Source organism: Heterodontus francisci, chromosome 4 (assembly GCF_036365525.1).
Source record: "Heterodontus francisci isolate sHetFra1 chromosome 4, sHetFra1.hap1, whole genome shotgun sequence".
Classification (NCBI taxonomy): domain Eukaryota; kingdom Metazoa; phylum Chordata; class Chondrichthyes; order Heterodontiformes; family Heterodontidae; genus Heterodontus; species Heterodontus francisci.
The window spans coordinates 210,188,992-210,206,432 of NC_090374.1; positions in this window are offsets into that span (position 1 = coordinate 210,188,992).

Genomic DNA, 17,441 nt, shown 5'->3' on the forward strand with positions numbered 1-17,441 from the left:
CTCTCTCGCTGCCTCTCTCGCTGTCTCTCTCGCCGTCTCTCTCGCCGTCTCTCTCGCCGTCTCCCTCGCAGTCTCTCTCGAAGTCTCTCTCGCTCTCTCTCTCGCTCTCTCTCTCGCCGTCGCCCTCGCCGTCTCCCTCGCCGTCTCCCTCGCCGTCTCCCTCGCCGTCTCCCTCGCCGTCTCCCTCGCCGTCTCCCTCGCAGTCACTCTCGCAGTCTCTCTCGCTGTATCCCTCGCTGTCTCTCTCGCTATCTCCATAGCAGTCACTCTCGCAGTCTCTCTCGCTGTCTCCCTCACAGTCTCCCTCGCTGTCTCCCTCGCAGTCTCTCTCGCAGTCTCTCTCGCAGTCTCTCTCGCAGTCTCTCTCGCAGTCTCTCTCGCAGTCTCTCTCGCTGTCTCTCTCGCTATCTCTCTCGCTATCTCTCTCGCTGTCTCTCTCGCTGTCTCTCTCGCTGTCTCCCTCGCTGTCTCCCTCGCTGTCTCCCTCGCTGTCTCCCTCGCTGTCTCCCTCGCTGTCTCCCTCGCTGTCTCCCTCTCTGTCTCCCTCGCTGACTCCCTCGCTCTCTCTCTCGCCGTCTCCCTCGCCGTCTCCCTCGCCGTCTCAATCGCTGTCTCCCTCGCATTCTCTCTCGCAGTGTCTCTCGCTGTATCCCTCGCTGTCTCTCTCGCTATCTCCATAGCATTCTCTCTCGCTGTTTCTCTCGCTTTCTCCCTCGCAGTCTCTCTCGCTGTCTCCCTCGCAGTCTCTCTCGCTGTCTCCCTCGCAGTCTCTCTCGCTGTCTCCCTCGCAGTCTCTCTCGCTGTCTCCCTCGCAGTCTCTCTCGCTGTCTCCCTCGCAGTCTCTATCGCTGTCTCTATCGCTGTCTCTCTCGCAGTCTCTTTCGCTTTCTCCCTCGCTTTCTCCCTCGCTCTCTCCCTCGCAGACTCTCTCGCTGTCTCCCTCGCAGTCTCCCTCGCAGTCTCCCTCGCAGTCTCCCTCGCTGTCTCCCTCGCTGTCTCCCTCGCAGTCTCCCTCGCAGTCTCCCTCGCAGTCTCCCTCGCAGTCTCCCTCGCAGTCTCCCTCGCAGTCTCCCTCGCTGTCTCCCTCGCTGTCTCCCTCGCTGTCTCCCTCGCAGTCTCCCTCGCAGTCTCTCTCGCAGTCTCTCTCGCAATCTCTCTCGCTTTCTCCCTCGCTCTCTCCCTCGCAGACTCTCTCGCTGTCTCCCGCGCAGTCTCCCGCGCAGTCTCCCGCGCAGTCTCCCGCGCAGTCTCCCGCGCAGTCTCCCGCGCAGTCTCCCGCGCAGTCTCCCGCGCAGTCTCCCGCGCAGTCTCCCGCGCAGTCTCCCGCGCAGTCTCCCGCGCAGTCTCCCGCGCAGTCTCCCGCGCAGTCTCCCGCGCAGTCTCCCGCGCAGTCTCCCGCGCAGTCTCCCGCGCAGTCTCCCTCGCAGTCTCCCTCGCAGTCTCCCTCGCAGTCTCCCTCGCTGTCTCCCTCGCTGTCTCCCTCGCTGTCTCTCTCGCTGTCTCCCTCGAAGTCACCCTGGATGTCTCTCTCGCATTCTCTCTCGATGTCTCTCTCGATGTCTCTCTCGTTGTCTCCCTCGCTGTCTCCCTCGCTGTCTCTCTCGCTGTCTCCCTCGAAGTCACCCTGGATGTCTCTCTCGCATTCTCTCTCGATGTCTCTCTCGATGTCTCTCTCGTTGTCTCCCTCGCTGTCTCCCTCACAGTCTCTCTCGCTGCCTCTCTCGCTGTCTCTCTCGCCGTCTCTCTCGCCGTCTCCCTCGCAGTCTCTCTCGAAGTCTCTCTCGCTCTCTCTCTCGCCGTCGCCCTCGCCGTCTCCCTCGCCGGCTCCCTCGCAGTCACTCTCGCAGTCTCTCTCGCTGTATCCCTCGCTGTCTCTCTCGCTATCTCCATAGCAGTCTCTCTCGCAGTCTCCCTCACAGTCTCCCTCGCTGTCTCCCTCGCAGTCTCTCTCGCAGTCTCTCTCGCAGTCTCTCTCGCAGTCTCTCTCGCAGTCTCTCTCGCAGTCTCTCTCGCAGTCTCTCTCGCAGTCTCCCTCGCAGTCTCCCTCGCTATCTCCCTCGCTGTCTCTCTCGCTGTCTCCCTCGCAGTCTCTCTCGCTTTCTCCCTCGCAGTCTCTCTCGCAGTCTCTCTCGCAGTCTCTCTCGCAGTCTCTCTCGCAGTCTCTCTCGCAGTCTCTCTCGCTTTCTCCCTCGCAGTCTCTCTCGCAGTCTCTCTCGCAGTCTCTCTCGTAGTCTCCCTCGCAGTTTCTCTCGCTGTCTCCCTCGCTGTCTCCCTCGCTGTCTCCCTCGCTGTCTCCCTCGCTGTCTCCCTCGCAGTCTCCCTCGCAGTCTCCCTCGCAGTCTCCCTCGCAGTCTCCCTCGCAGTCTCCCTCGCTGTCTCCCTCGCTGTCTCCCTCGCTGTCTCCCTCGCAGTCTCCCTCGCTGTCTCCCTCGCTGTCTCCCTCGCTGTCTCCCTCGCTGTCTCCCTCGCTGTCTCCCTCGCTGTCTCACGCGATCTCTCTCGCATTCTCTCTCGTTGTCTACCTCGCAGTCTCTATCGCTGTGTCCCTCGCAGTCTCTCTCACAGTCTCTGTCGCTGTCTCTGTCGCTGTCTCTGTCGCTGTCTCTGTCGCTGTCTCTGTCGCTGTCTCCGTCGCTGTCTCCCTCGCTGTCTCCCTCGCTGTCTCCCTCGCCGTCGCCCTCGCCGTCGCCCTCGCCGTCTCCCTCGCCGTCTCCCTCGCAGTCACTCTCGCAGTCTCTCTCGCTGTATCCCTCGCTGTCTCTCTCGCTATCTCCATAGCAGTCTCTCTCGCAGTCTCCCTCGCTGTCTCCCTCGCAGTCTCCCTCGCAGTCTCTCTCGCAGTCTCTCTCGCAGTCTCTCTCGCAGTCTCTCTCGCAGTCTCCCTCGCAGTCTCCCTCGCTATCTCCCTCGCTGTCTCTCTCGTTGTCTCCCTCGCAGTCTCTCTCGCTTTCTCCCTCGCAGTCTCTCTCGCAGTCTCTCTCGCAGTCTCTCTCGCAGTCTCTCTCGCAGTCTCTCTCGCTTTCTCCCTCGCAGTCTCTCTCGCAGTCTCTCTCGTAGTCTCCCTCGCAGTTTCTCTCGCTGTCTCCCTCGCTGTCTCCCTCGCTGTCTCCCTCGCTGTCTCCCTCGCTGTCTCCCTCGCAGTCTCCCTCGCAGTCTCCCTCGCAGTCTCCCTCGCAGTCTCCCTCGCAGTCTCCCTCGCAGTCTCCCTCGCTGTCTCCCTCGCTGTCTCCCTCGCAGTCTCCCTCGCAGTCTCCCTCGCTGTCTCCCTCGCTGTCTCCCTCGCAGTCTCCCTCGCAGTCTCCCTCGCTGTCTCCCTCGCTGTCTCCCTCGCTGTCTCCCTCGCTGTCTCCCTCGCAGACTCTCTCGCAGACTCTCTCGCTGTCTCCCTCGCAGTCTCCCTCGCAGTCTCCCTCGCAGTCTCCCTCGCTGTCTCCCTCGCTGTCTCCCTCGCAGTCTCCCTCGCAGTCTCCCTCGCTGTCTCCCTCGCTGTCTCCCTCGCTGTCTCCCTCGCAGTCTCTCTCGCAGTCTCTCTCGCAGTCTCTCTCGCTTTCTCCCTCGCTCTCTCCCTCGCAGACTCTCTCGCTGTCTCCCTCGCAGTCTCCCGCGCAGTCTCCCGCGCAGTCTCCCGCGCAGTCTCCCGCGCAGTCTCCCGCGCAGTCTCCCGCGCAGTCTCCCGCGCAGTCTCCCGCGCAGTCTCCCGCGCAGTCTCCCGCGCAGTCTCCCGCGCAGTCTCCCGCGCAGTCTCCCGCGCAGTCTCCCGCGCAGTCTCCCGCGCAGTCTCCCGCGCAGTCTCCCGCGCAGTCTCCCGCGCAGTCTCCCGCGCAGTCTCCCGCGCAGTCTCCCGCGCAGTCTCCCGCGCAGTCTCCCTCGCAGTCTCCCTCGCAGTCTCCCTCGCAGTCTCCCTCGCAGTCTCCCTCGCTGTCTCCCTCGCTGTCTCCCTCGCTGTCTCCCTCGCTGTCTCCCTCGCTGTCTCCCTCGCTGTCTCCCTCGCTGTCTCCCTCGCTGTCTCCCTCGCTGTCTCTCTCGCTGTCTCTCTCGCTGTCTCCCTCGAAGTCACCCTGGATGTCTCTCTCGCATTCTCTCTCGATGTCTCTCTCGTTGTCTCCCTCGCTGTCTCCCTCACAGTCTCTCTCGCTGCCTCTCTCGCTGCCTCTCTCGCTGTCTCTCTCGCCGTCTCTCTCGCCGTCTCTCTCGCCGTCTCCCTCGCAGTCTCTCTCGAAGTCTCTCTCGCTCTCTCTCTCGCTCTCTCTCTCGCCGTCGCCCTCGCCGTCTCCCTCGCCGTCTCCCTCGCCGTCTCCCTCGCCGTCTCCCTCGCCGTCTCCCTCGCCGTCTCCCTCGCAGTCACTCTCGCAGTCTCTCTCGCTGTATCCCTCGCTGTCTCTCTCGCTATCTCCATAGCAGTCACTCTCGCAGTCTCTCTCGCTGTCTCCCTCACAGTCTCCCTCGCTGTCTCCCTCGCAGTCTCTCTCGCAGTCTCTCTCGCAGTCTCTCTCGCAGTCTCTCTCGCAGTCTCTCTCGCAGTCTCTCTCGCTGTCTCTCTCGCTATCTCTCTCGCTATCTCTCTCGCTGTCTCTCTCGCTGTCTCTCTCGCTGTCTCCCTCGCTGTCTCCCTCGCTGTCTCCCTCGCTGTCTCCCTCGCTGTCTCCCTCGCTGTCTCCCTCGCTGTCTCCCTCTCTGTCTCCCTCGCTGACTCCCTCGCTCTCTCTCTCGCCGTCTCCCTCGCCGTCTCCCTCGCCGTCTCAATCGCTGTCTCCCTCGCATTCTCTCTCGCAGTGTCTCTCGCTGTATCCCTCGCTGTCTCTCTCGCTATCTCCATAGCATTCTCTCTCGCTGTTTCTCTCGCTTTCTCCCTCGCAGTCTCTCTCGCTGTCTCCCTCGCAGTCTCTCTCGCTGTCTCCCTCGCAGTCTCTCTCGCTGTCTCCCTCGCAGTCTCTCTCGCTGTCTCCCTCGCAGTCTCTCTCGCTGTCTCCCTCGCAGTCTCTATCGCTGTCTCTATCGCTGTCTCTCTCGCAGTCTCTTTCGCTTTCTCCCTCGCTTTCTCCCTCGCTCTCTCCCTCGCAGACTCTCTCGCTGTCTCCCTCGCAGTCTCCCTCGCAGTCTCCCTCGCAGTCTCCCTCGCTGTCTCCCTCGCTGTCTCCCTCGCAGTCTCCCTCGCAGTCTCCCTCGCAGTCTCCCTCGCAGTCTCCCTCGCAGTCTCCCTCGCAGTCTCCCTCGCTGTCTCCCTCGCTGTCTCCCTCGCTGTCTCCCTCGCAGTCTCCCTCGCAGTCTCTCTCGCAGTCTCTCTCGCAATCTCTCTCGCTTTCTCCCTCGCTCTCTCCCTCGCAGACTCTCTCGCTGTCTCCCGCGCAGTCTCCCGCGCAGTCTCCCGCGCAGTCTCCCGCGCAGTCTCCCGCGCAGTCTCCCGCGCAGTCTCCCGCGCAGTCTCCCGCGCAGTCTCCCGCGCAGTCTCCCGCGCAGTCTCCCGCGCAGTCTCCCGCGCAGTCTCCCGCGCAGTCTCCCGCGCAGTCTCCCGCGCAGTCTCCCGCGCAGTCTCCCGCGCAGTCTCCCGCGCAGTCTCCCTCGCAGTCTCCCTCGCAGTCTCCCTCGCAGTCTCCCTCGCTGTCTCCCTCGCTGTCTCCCTCGCTGTCTCTCTCGCTGTCTCCCTCGAAGTCACCCTGGATGTCTCTCTCGCATTCTCTCTCGATGTCTCTCTCGATGTCTCTCTCGTTGTCTCCCTCGCTGTCTCCCTCGCTGTCTCTCTCGCTGTCTCCCTCGAAGTCACCCTGGATGTCTCTCTCGCATTCTCTCTCGATGTCTCTCTCGATGTCTCTCTCGTTGTCTCCCTCGCTGTCTCCCTCACAGTCTCTCTCGCTGCCTCTCTCGCTGTCTCTCTCGCCGTCTCTCTCGCCGTCTCCCTCGCAGTCTCTCTCGAAGTCTCTCTCGCTCTCTCTCTCGCCGTCGCCCTCGCCGTCTCCCTCGCCGGCTCCCTCGCAGTCACTCTCGCAGTCTCTCTCGCTGTATCCCTCGCTGTCTCTCTCGCTATCTCCATAGCAGTCTCTCTCGCAGTCTCCCTCACAGTCTCCCTCGCTGTCTCCCTCGCAGTCTCTCTCGCAGTCTCTCTCGCAGTCTCTCTCGCAGTCTCTCTCGCAGTCTCTCTCGCAGTCTCTCTCGCAGTCTCTCTCGCAGTCTCCCTCGCAGTCTCCCTCGCTATCTCCCTCGCTGTCTCTCTCGCTGTCTCCCTCGCAGTCTCTCTCGCTTTCTCCCTCGCAGTCTCTCTCGCAGTCTCTCTCGCAGTCTCTCTCGCAGTCTCTCTCGCAGTCTCTCTCGCAGTCTCTCTCGCTTTCTCCCTCGCAGTCTCTCTCGCAGTCTCTCTCGCAGTCTCTCTCGTAGTCTCCCTCGCAGTTTCTCTCGCTGTCTCCCTCGCTGTCTCCCTCGCTGTCTCCCTCGCTGTCTCCCTCGCTGTCTCCCTCGCAGTCTCCCTCGCAGTCTCCCTCGCAGTCTCCCTCGCAGTCTCCCTCGCAGTCTCCCTCGCTGTCTCCCTCGCTGTCTCCCTCGCTGTCTCCCTCGCAGTCTCCCTCGCTGTCTCCCTCGCTGTCTCCCTCGCTGTCTCCCTCGCTGTCTCCCTCGCTGTCTCCCTCGCTGTCTCACGCGATCTCTCTCGCATTCTCTCTCGTTGTCTACCTCGCAGTCTCTATCGCTGTGTCCCTCGCAGTCTCTCTCACAGTCTCTGTCGCTGTCTCTGTCGCTGTCTCTGTCGCTGTCTCTGTCGCTGTCTCTGTCGCTGTCTCCGTCGCTGTCTCCCTCGCTGTCTCCCTCGCTGTCTCCCTCGCCGTCGCCCTCGCCGTCGCCCTCGCCGTCTCCCTCGCCGTCTCCCTCGCAGTCACTCTCGCAGTCTCTCTCGCTGTATCCCTCGCTGTCTCTCTCGCTATCTCCATAGCAGTCTCTCTCGCAGTCTCCCTCGCTGTCTCCCTCGCAGTCTCCCTCGCAGTCTCTCTCGCAGTCTCTCTCGCAGTCTCTCTCGCAGTCTCTCTCGCAGTCTCCCTCGCAGTCTCCCTCGCTATCTCCCTCGCTGTCTCTCTCGTTGTCTCCCTCGCAGTCTCTCTCGCTTTCTCCCTCGCAGTCTCTCTCGCAGTCTCTCTCGCAGTCTCTCTCGCAGTCTCTCTCGCAGTCTCTCTCGCTTTCTCCCTCGCAGTCTCTCTCGCAGTCTCTCTCGTAGTCTCCCTCGCAGTTTCTCTCGCTGTCTCCCTCGCTGTCTCCCTCGCTGTCTCCCTCGCTGTCTCCCTCGCTGTCTCCCTCGCAGTCTCCCTCGCAGTCTCCCTCGCAGTCTCCCTCGCAGTCTCCCTCGCAGTCTCCCTCGCAGTCTCCCTCGCAGTCTCCCTCGCTGTCTCCCTCGCTGTCTCCCTCGCTGTCTCCCTCGCTGTCTCTCTCGCAGTCTCCCTCGCTGTCTCCCTCGCTGTCTCCCTCGCTGTCTCCCTCGCTGTCTCCCTCGCTGTCTCCCTCGCTGTCTCCCTCGCTGTCTCACGCGATCTCTCTCGCATTCTCTCTCGTTGTCTACCTCGCAGTCTCTATCGCTGTGTCCCTCGCAGTCTCTCTCACAGTCTCTCTCACAGTCTCTGTCGCTGTCTCTGTCGCTGTCTCCGTCGCTGTCTCCGTCGCTGTCTCCGTCGCTGTCTCCCTCGCTGTCTCCCTCGCTGTCTCCCTCGCAGTCTCTCTCGCAGTCTCTCTCGAAGTCTCTCTCGCAGACTCTCTCGCTGTCTCCCTCGCTGTCTCCCTCGCAGTCTCCCGCGCAGTCTCCCGCGCAGTCTCCCGCGCAGTCTCCCGCGCAGTCTCCCGCGCAGTCTCCCGCGCAGTCTCCCGCGCAGTCTCCCGCGCAGTCTCCCGCGCAGTCTCCCGCGCAGTCTCCCTCGCAGTCTCTCTCGCAGTCTCTCTCGCAGTCTCTCTCGCAGTCTCTCTCGCAGTCTCTCTCGCAGTCTCTCTCGCAGTCTCTCTCGCTTTCTCCCTCGCAGTCTCTCTCGCAGTCTCTCTCGCAGTCTCTCTCGCAGTCTCTCTCGCAGTCTCTCTCGCAGTCTCTCTCGCAGTCTTCCTCGCAGTTTCTCTCGCTGTCTCCCTCGCTGTCTCCCTCGCTGTCTCCCTCGCTGTCTCCCTCGCTGTCTCCCTCGCTGTCTCCCTCGCAGTCTCCCTCGCAGTCTCCCTCGCAGTCTCCCTCGCAGTCTCCCTCGCAGTCTCCCTCGCAGTCTCCCTCGCAGTCTCCCTCGCAGTCTCCCTCGCAGTCTCCCTCGCTGTCTCCCTCGCAGTCTCCCTCGCAGTCTCCCTCGCAGTCTCCCTCGCTGTCTCCCTCGCTGTCTCCCTCGCTGTCTCCCTCGCTGTCTCCCTCGCTGTCTCACGCGATCTCTCTCGCATTCTCTCTCGTTGTCTACCTCGCAGTCTCTCTCGCTGTGTCCCTCGCAGTCTTTCTCACAGTCTCTGTCGCTGTCTCTGTCGCTGACTCTGTCGCTGTCTCCCTCGCTGTCTCCCTCGCTGTCTCCCTCGCAGTCTCCCTCGCAGTCTCCCTCGCAGTCTCCCTCGCAGTCTCCCTCGCAGTCTCCCTCGCAGTCTCCCTCGCAGTCTCCCTCGCAGTCTCCCTCGCAGTCTCCCTCGCAGTCTCCCTCGCAGTCTCTCTCGAAGTCTCTCTCGAAGTCTCTCTCGAAGTCTCTCTCGAAGTCTCTCTCGAAGTCTCTCTCGCTGTCTCCGTCGCTGTCTCCGTCGCTGTCTCCGTCGCTGTCTCCGTCGCTGTCTCCCTCGCTGTCTCCCTCGCTGTCTCCCTCGCTGTCTCCCTCGCTGTCTCCCTCGCTGTCTCCCTCGCTGTCTCCCTCGCTGTCTCCCTCGCTGTCTCCCTCGCTGTCTCCCTCGCAGTCTCCCTCGCAGTCTCCCTCGCAGTCTCTCTCGAAGTCTCTCTCGCTGTCTCTCTCGCTGTCTCTCTCGCTGTCTCTCTCGCTGTCTCTCTCGCTGTCTCTCTCGCTGTCTCCCTCGCTGTCTCCCTCGCTGTCTCCCTCGCTGTCTCCCTCGCTGACTCCCTCGCCCTCTCTCTCGCCGTCTCCCTCGCCGTCTCCCTCGCCGTCTCCCTCGCCGTCTCCCTCGCCGTCTCCCTCGCCGTCTCCCTCGCATTCTCTCTCGCAATGTCTCTCGCTGTATCCCTCGCTGTCTCTCTCGCTGTCTCTCTCGCTATCTCCATAGCATTCTCTCTCGCTGTTTCTCTCGCTTTCTCCCTCGCAGTCTCTCTCGCTGTCTCCCTCGCAGTCTCTCTCGCTGTCTCCCTCGCAGTCTCTCTCGCTGTCTCCCTCGCAGTCTCTATCGCTGTCTCCCTCGCAGTCTCCCTCGCAGTCTCTCTCGCTTTCTCCCTCGCTTTCTCCCTCGCTCTCTCCCTCGCTCTCTCCCTCGCAGACTCTCTCGCAGTCTCCCTCGCAGTCTCCCTCGCAGTCTCCCTCGCAGTCTCCCTCGCAGTCTCCCTCGCAGTCTCCCTCGCAGTCTCCCTCGCAGTCTCCCTCGCAGTCTCCCTCGCAGTCTCCCTCGCAGTCTCCCTCGCTGTCTCCCTCGCTGTCTCCCTCGCTGTCTCCCTCGCTGTCTCCCTCGCTGTCTCCCTCGCTGTCTCCCTCGCAGTCTCCCTCGCAGTCTCCCTCGCAGTCTCCCTCGCAGTCTCCCTCGCAGTCTCCCTCGCAGTCTCCCTCGCAGTCTCCTTCGCAGTCTCCCTCGCTGTCTCCCTCGCTGTCTCCCTCGCTGTCTCCCTCGCTGTCTCCCTCGCTGTCTCCCTCGCTGTCTCCCTCGCTGTCTCCCTCGCTGTCTCTCTCGCTGTCTCCCTCGAAGTCACCCTGGATGTCTCTCTCGCAGTCTCTCTCGCATTCTCTCTCGATGTCTCTCTCGATGTCTCTCTCGATGTCTCTCTCGTTGTCTCCCTCTCAGTCTCCCTCTCAGTCTCCCTCACAGTCTCCCTCGCTGTCTCCCTCGCCGTCTCCCTCGCAGTCACTCTCGCTGTCTCTCTCGCTATCTCCATAGCAGTCTCTCTTGCAGTCTCCCTCACAGTCTCCCTCGCTGTCTCCCTCACAGTCTCTCTCGCAGTCTCTCTCGCTATCTCCCTCGCTATCTCCCTCGCTATCTCCCTCGCTGTCTCTCTCGCTGTCTCTCTCGCTGTCTCCCTTGCAGTCTCCCTCGCAGTCTCTCTCGCTTTCTCCCTCGCTGTCTCCCTCGCTGTCTCCCTCGCAGTCTCTCTCGCAGTCTCTCTCGCAGTCTCTCTCGAAGTCTCTCTCGCTGTCTCTCTCGCTGTCTCTCTCGCTGTCTCTCTCGCTGTCTCTCTCGCTGTCTCTCTCGCTGTCTCCCTCGCTGTCTCCCTCGCTGTCTCCCTCGCTGTCTCCCTCGCTGTCTCCCTCGCTGTCTCCCTCGCTGTCTCCCTCGCTGTCTCCCTCGCTGTCTCCCTCGCTGTCTCCCTCGCTGTCTCCCTCGCTGTCTACCTCGCTGTCTACCTCGCTCTCTCTCTCGCCGTCTCCCTCGCCGTCTCCCTCGCCGTCTCAATCGCTGTCTCCCTCGCATTCTCTCTCGCAATGTCTCTCGCTGTATCCCTCGCTGTCTCTCTCGCTATCTCCATAGCATTCTCTCTCGCTGTTTCTCTCGCTTTCTCCCTCGCAGTCTCTCTCGCTGTCTCCCTCGCAGTCTCTCTCGCTGTCTCTCTCGCTGTCTCCCTTGCAGTCTCCCTCGCAGTCTCTCTCGCTTTCTCCCTCGCTGTCTCCCTCGCTGTCTCCCTCGCAGTCTCTCTCGCAGTCTCTCTCGAAGTCTCTCTCGCTGTCTCTCTCGCTGTCTCTCTCGCTGTCTCTCTCGCTGTCTCTCTCGCTGTCTCTCTCGCTGTCTCCCTCGCTGTCTCCCTCGCTGTCTCCCTCGCTGTCTCCCTCGCTGTCTCCCTCGCTGTCTCCCTCGCTGTCTCCCTCGCTGTCTCCCTCGCTGTCTCCCTCGCTGTCTCCCTCGCTGTCTCCCTCGCTGACTCCCTCGCTGTCTACCTCGCTCTCTCTCTCGCCGTCTCCCTCGCCGTCTCCCTCGCCGTCTCAATCGCTGTCTCCCTCGCATTCTCTCTCGCAATGTCTCTCGCTGTATCCCTCGCTGTCTCTCTCGCTATCTCCATAGCATTCTCTCTCGCTGTTTCTCTCGCTTTCTCCCTCGCAGTCTCTCTCGCTGTCTCCCTCGCAGTCTCTCTCGCTGTCTCCCTCGCAGTCTCTCTCGCTGTCTCCCTCGCAGTCTCTATCGCTGTCTCCCTCGCAGTCTCCCTCGCAGTCTCCCTCGCAGTCTCTCTCGCTTTCTCCCTCGCTTTCTCCCTCGCTTTCTCCCTCGCTCTCTCCCTCGCAGACTCTCTCGCAGACTCTCTCGCAGTCTCCCTCGCAGTCTCCCTCGCAGTCTCCCTCGCAGTCTCCCTCGCAGTCTCCCTCGCAGTCTCCCTCGCAGTCTCCCTCGCAGTCTCCCTCGCAGTCTTCCTCGCAGTCTTCCTCGCAGTCTTCCTCGCTGTCTTCCTCGCTGTCTCCCTCGCAGTCTCCCTCGCAGTCTCCCTCGCAGTCTCCCTCGCAGTCTCCCTCGCAGTCTCCCTCGCAGTCTCCCTCGCAGTCTCCCTCGCAGTCTCCCTCGCAGTCTCCCTCGCAGTCTCCCTCGCAGTCTCCCTCGCAGTCTCCCTCGCAGTCTCCCTCGCTGTCTCCCTCGCTGTCTCCCTCGCTGTCTCTCTCGCTGTCTCCCTCGAAGTCACCCTGGATGTCTCTCTCGCAGTCTCTCTTGCATTCTCTCTCGATGTCTCTCTCGTTGTCTCCCTCGCTGTCTCCCTCTCAGTCTCCCTCTCAGTCTCCCTCACAGTCTCCCTCGCTGTCTCCCTCACAGTCTCCCTCGCAGTCTCTCTCGCCGTCGCCCTCGCCGTCTCCCTCGCAGTCACTCTCGCTGTCTCTCTCGCTGTATCCCTCGCTGTCTCTCTCGCTATCTCCATAGCAGTCTCTCTTGCAGTCTCCCTCACAGTCTCCCTCGCTGTCTCCCTCACAGTCTCTCTCGCAGTCTCTCTCGCTATCTCCCTCGCTATCTCCCTCGCTGTCTCTCTCGCTGTCTCTCTCGCTGTCTCCCTTGCAGTCTCCCTCGCAGTCTCTCTCGCTTTCTCCCTCGCTTTCTCCCTCGCAGTCTCTCTCGCTTTCTCCCTCGCAGTCTCTCTCGCAGTCTCTCTCGCAGTCTCTCTCGCAGTCTCTCTCGCAGTCTCTCTCGCAGTCTCTCTCGCAGTCTCTCTCGCTGTCTCCCTCGTTGTCTCCCTCGCTGTCTCACACGATCTCTCTCGCATTCTCTCTCGTTGTCTCCCTCGCAGTCTCTCTCGCTGTGTCCCTCGCAGTCTCTCTCACAGTCTCTGTCGCTGTCTCCCTCGCTGTCTCCCTCGCTGTCTCCCTCGCTGTCTCCCTCGCTGTCTCCCTCGCTGTCTCCCTCGCTGTCTCCCTCGCTGTCTCCCTCGCTGTCTCCCTCGCTGTCTCCCTCGCTGTCTCCCTCGCTGTCTACCTCGCTGTCTACCTCGCTGTCTCCCTCGCTGTCTCCCTCGCTGTCTCCCTCGCTGTCTCCCTCGCTGTCTCCCTCGCTCTCTCTCTCGCCGTCTCCCTCGCCGTCTCAATCGCTGTCTCCCTCGCATTCTCTCTCGCAGTGTCTCTCGCTGTATCCCTCGCTGTCTCTCTCGCTATCTCCATAGCAGTCTCTCTCGCAGTTTCTCTCGCTTTCTCCCTCGCAGTCTCTCTCGCTGTCTCCCTCACAGTCTCACTCGCAGTCTCTCTTGCTGTCTCTCTCGCTGTCTCCCTCGCATTCTCTCTCGCAGTGTCTCTCGCTGTATCCCTCGCTGTCTCTCTCGCTATCTCCATAGCAGTCTCTCTCGCAGTTTCTCTCGCTTTCTCCCTCGCAGTCTCTCTCGCTGTCTCCCTCACAGTCTCACTCGCAGACTCTCTTGCTGTCTCTCTCGCTGTCTCCCTCGCTGTCTCCCTCACAGTCTCTCTCGCTGTCTCTCTCGCTGTCTCCCTCGCTCTCTCCCTCGAGGTCTCTCTCACAGTCTCTCTCGCTGACTCCCTCGCAGTTTCTATCGCTGTCTCCCTCGCCGTCTCCCTCGCAGTCACTCTCGCTGTCTCTCTCGCTGTATCCCTCGCTGTCTCTCTCGCTATCTCCATAGCAGTCTCTCTCGCAGTCTCCCTCACAGTCTCCCTCGCTGTCTCCCTCGCTGTCTCCCTCACAGTCTGTATCGCAGTCTCTCTCGCAGTCTCTCTCGCAGTCTCTCTCGCAGTCTCTCTCGCAGTCTCTCTCGCAGTCTCTCTCGCAGTCTCCCTCGCTGTCTCCCTCGCTGTCTCCCTCGCTGTCTCCCTCGCTGTCTCCCTCGCTGTCTCCCTCGCTGTCCCCCTCGCTGTCTCCCTCGCTGTCTCCCTCGCTGTCTCCCTCGCTGTCTCCCTCGCTGTCTCTCTCGCTGTATCTCTCGCTGTCTCCCTTGCAGTCTCCCTCGCAGTCTCTCTCGCTTTCTCCCTCGCTTTCTCCCTCGCAGTCTTCTCGCTTTCTCCCTCGCAGTCTCTCTCGCTGTCTCTCTCGCAGTCTCCCTCACTGTCTCCCTCGCTGTCTCCCTCGCTGTCTCACACGATCTCTCTCGCATTCTCTCTCGTTGTCTCCCTCGCAGTCTCTCTCGCTGTGTCCCTCGCAGTCTCTCTCACAGTCTCTGTCGCTGTCTCTGTCGCTGTCTCCCTCGCTGTCTCCCTCGCTGTCTCCCTCGCTGTCTCCCTCGCTGTCTCCCTCGCTGTCTCCCTCGCTGTCTCCCTCGCTGTCTCCCTCGCTGTCTCCCTCGCTCTCTCTCTCGCCGTCTCCCTCGCCGTCTCAATCGCTGTCTCACACGATCTCTCTCGCATTCTCTCTCGTTGTCTCCCTCGCAGTCTCTCTCGCTGTGTCCCTCGCAGTCTCTCTCACAGTCTCTGTCGCTGTCTCCCTCGCTGTCTCCCTCGCTGTCTCCCTCGCTGTCTCCCTCGCTGTCTACCTCGCTGTCTACCTCGCTGTCTCCCTCGCTGTCTCCCTCGCTGTCTCCCTCGCTGTCTACCTCGCTGTCTCCCTCGCTGTCTCCCTCGCTGTCTCCCTCGCTGTCTCCCTCGCCGTCTCCCTCGCCGTCTCCCTCGCCGTCTCCCTCGCCCTCTCTCTCGCTCTCTCTCTCGCCGTCGCCCTCGCCGTCTCCCTCGCCGTCTCCCTCGCAGTCACTCTCGCAGTCTCTCTTGCTGTATCCCTCGCTGTCTCTCTCGCTGTCTCCCTCGCAGTCTCCCTCACAGTCTCCCTCACAGTCTCCCTCGCTGTCTCTCTCGCTGTCTCCCTCGAAGTCACCCTGGATGTCTCTCTCGCAGTCTCTCTCGCATTCTCTCTCGATGTCTCTCTCGATGTCTCTCTCGTTGTCTCCCTCTCAGTCTCCCTCTCAGTCTCCCTCACAGTCTCCCTCGCTGTCTCCCTCGCCGTCTCCCTCGCAGTCACTCTCGCTGTCTCTCTCGCTATCTCCATAGCAGTCTCTCTTGCAGTCTCCCTCACAGTCTCCCTCGCTGTCTCCCTCACAGTCTCTCTCGCAGTCTCTCTCGCTATCTCCCTCGCTATCTCCCTCGCTATCTCCCTCGCTGTCTCTCTCGCTGTCTCTCTCGCTGTCTCCCTTGCAGTCTCCCTCGCAGTCTCTCTCGCTTTCTCCCTCGCTGTCTCCCTCGCTGTCTCCCTCGCAGTCTCTCTCGCAGTCTCTCTCGAAGTCTCTCTCGAAGTCTCTCTCGCTGTCTCTCTCGCTGTCTCTCTCGCTGTCTCTCTCGCTGTCTCTCTCGCTGTCTCTCTCGCTGTCTCCCTCGCTGTCTCCCTCGCTGTCTCCCTCGCTGTCTCCCTCGCTGTCTCCCTCGCTGTCTCCCTCGCTGTCTCCCTCGCTGTCTCCCTCGCTGTCTCCCTCGCTGTCTACCTCGCTCTCTCTCTCGCCGTCTCCCTCGCCGTCTCCCTCGCCGTCTCAATCGCTGTCTCCCTCGCATTCTCTCTCGCAATGTCTCTCGCTGTATCCCTCGCTGTCTCTCTCGCTATCTCCATAGCATTCTCTCTCGCTGTTTCTCTCGCTTTCTCCCTCGCAGTCTCTTTCGCTGTCTCCCTCGCAGTCTCTCTCGCTGTCTCCCTCGCAGTCTCTCTCGCTGTCTCCCTCGCAGTCTCTATCGCTGTCTCCCTCGCAGTCTCCCTCGCAGTCTCCCTCGCAGTCTCTCTCGCTTTCTCCCTCGCTTTCTCCCTCGCTTTCTCCCTCGCTCTCTCCCTCGCAGACTCTCTCGCAGACTCTCTCGCAGTCTCCCTCGCAGTCTCCCTCGCAGTCTCCCTCGCAGTCTCCCTCGCAGTCTCCCTCGCAGTCTCCCTCGCAGTCTCCCTCGCAGTCTCCCTCGCAGTCTCCCTCGCAGTCTTCCTCGCAGTCTTCCTCGCAGTCTTCCTCGCAGTCTTCCTCGCAGTCTTCCTCGCTGTCTTCCTCGCTGTCTCCCTCGCAGTCTCCCTCGCAGTCTCCCTCGCAGTCTCCCTCGCAGTCTCCCTCGCAGTCTCCCTCGCAGTCTCCCTCGCAGTCTCCCTCGCAGTCTCCCTCGCAGTCTCCCTCGCAGTCTCCCTCGCTGTCTCCCTCGCTGTCTCTCTCGCTGTCTCCCTCGAAGTCACCCTGGATGTCTCTCTCGCAGTCTCTCTTGCATTCTCTCTCGATGTCTCTCTCGTTGTCTCCCTCGCTGTCTCCCTCTCAGTCTCCCTCTCAGTCTCCCTCACAGTCTCCCTCGCTGTCTCCCTCACAGTCTCCCTCGCAGTCTCTCTCGCCGTCGCCCTCGCCGTCTCCCTCGCAGTCACTCTCGCTGTCTCTCTCGCTGTATCCCTCGCTGTCTCTCTCGCTATCTCCATAGCAGTCTCTCTTGCAGTCTCCCTCACAGTCTCCCTCGCTGTCTCCCTCACAGTCTCTCTCGCAGTCTCTCTCGCTATCTCCCTCGCTATCTCCCTCGCTGTCTCTCTCGCTGTCTCTCTCGCTGTCTCCCTTGCAGTCTCCCTCGCAGTCTCTCTCGCTTTCTCCCTCGCTTTCTCCCTCGCAGTCTCTCTCGCTTTCTCCCTCGCAGTCTCTCTCGCAGTCTCTCTCGCAGTCTCTCTCGCAGTCTCTCTCGCAGTCTCTCTCGCAGTCTCTCTCGCAGTCTCTCTCGCAGTCTCTCTCGCAGTCTCTCTCGCAGTCTCTCTCGCAGTCTCTCTCGCAGTCTCTCTCGCAGTCTCTCTCGCAGTCTCTCTCGCAGTCTCTCTCGCAGTCTCTCTCGCAGTCTCTCTCGCTGTCTCTCTCGCTGTCTCCCTCGTTGTCTCCCTCGCTGTCTCACACGATCTCTCTCGCATTCTCTCTCGTTGTCTCCCTCGCAGTCTCTCTCGCTGTGTCCCTCGCAGTCTCTCTCACAGTCTCTGTCGCTGTCTCCCTCGCTGTCTCCCTCGCTGTCTCCCTCGCTGTCTCCCTCGCTGTCTCCCTCGCTGTCTCCCTCGCTGTCTCCCTTGCTGTCTCCCTCGCTGTCTCCCTCGCTGTCTCCCTCGCTGTCTCCCTCGCTGTCTCCCTCGCTGTCTCCCTCGCTGTCTCCCTCGCTGTCTCCCTCGCTGTCTCCCTCGCTGTCTCCCTCGCTGTCTCCCTCGCTGTCTCCCTCGCTGTCTCCCTCGCTGTCTACCTCGCTGTCTACCTCGCTGTCTCCCTCGCTGTCTCCCTCGCTGTCTCCCTCGCTGTCTCCCTCGCTGTCTCCCTCGCTGTCTCCCTCGCTCTCTCTCTCGCCGTCTCCCTCGCCGTCTCAATCGCTGTCTCCCTCGCATTCTCTCTCGCAGTGTCTCTCGCTGTATCCCTCGCTGTCTCTCTCGCTATCTCCATAGCAGTCTCTCTCGCAGTTTCTCTCGCTTTCTCCCTCGCAGTCTCTCTCGCTGTCTCCCTCACAGTCTCACTCGCAGTCTCTCTTGCTGTCTCTCTCGCTGTCTCCCTCGCATTCTCTCTCGCAGTGTCTCTCGCTGTATCCCTCGCTGTCTCTCTCGCTATCTCCATAGCAGTCTCTCTCGCAGTTTCTCTCGCTTTCTCCCTCGCAGTCTCTCTCGCTGTCTCCCTCACAGTCTCACTCGCAGACTCTCTTGCTGTCTCTCTCGCTGTCTCCCTCGCTGTCTCCCTCACAGTCTCTCTCGCTGTCTCTCTCGCTGTCTCCCTCGCTCTCTCCCTCGAGGTCTCTCTCACAGTCTCTCTCGCTGACTCCCTCGCAGTTTCTATCGCTGTCTCCCTCGCCGTCTCCCTCGCAGTCACTCTCGCTGTCTCTCTCGCTGTATCCCTCGCTGTCTCTCTCGCTATCTCCATAGCAGTCTCTCTCGCAGTCTCCCTCACAGTCTCCCTCGCTGTCTCCCTCGCTGTCTCCCTCACAGTCTGTATCGCAGTCTCTCTCGCAGTCTCTCTCGCA